The sequence below is a fragment of the Anneissia japonica genome, unplaced genomic scaffold (genome assembly GCF_011630105.1).
Source record: "Anneissia japonica isolate Jap-2015-1 unplaced genomic scaffold, ASM1163010v1 scaffold287936_len456577_cov159, whole genome shotgun sequence".
NCBI lineage: Eukaryota > Metazoa > Echinodermata > Crinoidea > Comatulida > Comatulidae > Anneissia > Anneissia japonica.
Genome location: NW_022718077.1, coordinates 446,095 through 448,447, shown reverse-complemented (window position 1 = coordinate 448,447; position 2,353 = coordinate 446,095). Strand labels below are relative to the sequence as shown.

Sequence of the window (2,353 nt, the reverse complement as noted above, 5' to 3'; positions counted from 1 at the left end):
CAGAACTTGTATCGAAATGCCGCCACGAAAACAAGCACTACCTCCGAACAGCTACTCCGACGTCCGCAATAACCTAACTTCATACTACGTCCGCACAAGCAAGTCACATCACCACACTACGTTCACCTTTCATCAGTTGCCTGACGATCGCAATAGCGTGAAACTCCGAGTAGCAACATTCTGTTCCAGCGACCTCCAGTTCTATATATATAGCCTATATATATATAGCCTATATATATATAATATAATTACACAACGGTTATTTTCTTCATTCAGATATTTAATAATAGTCTGTAGGCCTACCGCAGTCCGATGCTCTACAAAATTACATTTTTTTGAAAATGTATTTCTAAAGCAATTAAAATATCGACACGCGCGTTATTGTTCGATATTTTAAAGCTGCTTAACTATGTTGTACACGATTTGAAAATTGGCGTGAATATACTTCATCAATACGTTTAGATCTACATCTCTGCAAAAAGGCGATGATTGTTCTATTGGCGTCAATATGTTTTAAAGTTTCAATATAACCACGACTAACGTAAATGCTCGAAGCACCGCTCTCGAATAGTCGCCGCGGCGCTTAATCGAGAGTTATTACCCTGTGTGTAAAGAAAGACTTTGAGAAACAGGGTTTAAATACAGTAAAATGAATAAATAACACAAGACACAAGCATTTCTTTATAAGTGTTTATTTACGATGACGTAGGACATATGATAGGCCTAATGAACTACGGGAATACGTGAGATAGGGAACATGGGAACGGGCATAGAAAACGTCACGCAAATATTTTTTTTTTATAAGCGCCGCCTCTTGAATAAGCGCCGAACTGAAGCCTCTAAAAATTGTATAAGCGCCGCGGCGCTTATTCAAGCATTTACTGTAGTTTCTTGACATGCTAATATTCTTTGAATTAATTCACTATCTTTTTACACTTAGGTATACACCGTAAGGTAATTAAGCTTCATACAACGGTACTTTAAAACATAGCCCTACTTTAGAGTTTGTTCCTCTATTTTGTACACGAGTTTGAATGACTTTATGATACGTTTTAGATTTACTGCACTGCAACAAAGAACCGCAACTTTTCTCAGTAGGTTCAGTCTTGCTCCGACAATTTTAATATTTGTATAAATGCTTGTTTATTCATTTATTCATCAAATAAATATAGAATTTGAGTAATAACAAACGTATTATTATCTGGTAGTTTTCATTTATCTAGTTGGGGAGCTGAGTTTGTATAGGGTCCAAGTTTTAATCAGTGGTCTAATTCGTACCGTATCTGAGGTAGTCTTATTTTTCGAAGTATTTTTCAAAACAGCCATAAAATAGGCGGTGGGACAGTTTGAGGGCTCGAGTGATGGATTCAAAGTCAAAGTAGGCCTAATTTTTTTTTAAATTTAATTTGGCCTACTTTTGGCCTACTTAAGGACTAATGAGATCGAAGTGTAAGCCCATCATAAATGGGGACCAGAGGACAGAAATTTTCTGTATGATAGCCTAACTCATGACGCAGCAGCTCACATCGTAATAGCATTTGCATTACCTGCTGCTACTTCGGGATCGGATTCAACATCGACCAGAGGTCTTATTTAAAATTATTATATTTTTAATATTATTTTCTTATATTTTAAAAATGAAATAATTTAATAAGGATATTTTATTATCAAAAACAAGGTTTATTTTCCCTGCTTTCTGTTGTGAATATCGTGTTTGCGTGAATCCGAATTTATAAAGCTTCACCCAAAGTGCGAAGATGTACTGAAGTTGCTAGGCGACGATTGATTACACCATGTGACTTGCAACGCTCAAGTGCCACTTAATAACAATAGATTTCAAAGAGCCCACGAACTGAGTTGAACTTGTTTGTATCGTAATGCTTACAGGAACGGCGGCTTACAGACAAAAACTGGCAGTACATCGACTGAAAGAGCTCAAAAGGCTCGGCTGCTATTAAGGTTAGTGGTAGCCTAGGATAGATTTAATATCTAACTCAACTCGATTCAACTACCACTGCACTGCCAGGCTACCCCAATCATGGCTAATAACTTGACTGGTGCTAAGTTGTTAGGCCTACAATAGTTAGTTAAGTATTTGGGTCGTATACTCACAGGGCCTACTATATTGCTGCTGTACTTCCATTTTCAGATTCGAATGTTCACGTACCAATAATTTAATAAGCACCAGTATATGGCCATTGCCCCAAAAATAATGCATATTACAACTATTTGTCTATCACACACGAGTCTTACACACGATTTTATACTTATTATTATATTGAATATATATATATCTGTCTCTTATACACATCTAGATGTGTATAAGAGACAGATATATATATAGCCTATATAT

At 36.3% G+C, this 2,353-nt stretch overlaps 1 protein-coding gene across 2 annotated transcripts in view; it reads left to right on the top strand.

Moving 5' to 3' along the window:
• The first annotated feature begins 1,820 nt into the window (after positions 1-1,820).
• Positions 1,821-2,353, top strand: part of LOC117110435 — an 8,432-nt gene continuing 7,899 nt past the window's right edge. For both annotated transcript variants that reach the window (XM_033253142.1, XM_033253141.1), the window contains exon 1: positions 1,821-1,959. The gene's annotated coding sequence lies outside the window, so the exon portion shown is untranslated. The remainder of the gene's footprint in view (positions 1,960-2,353) is intronic.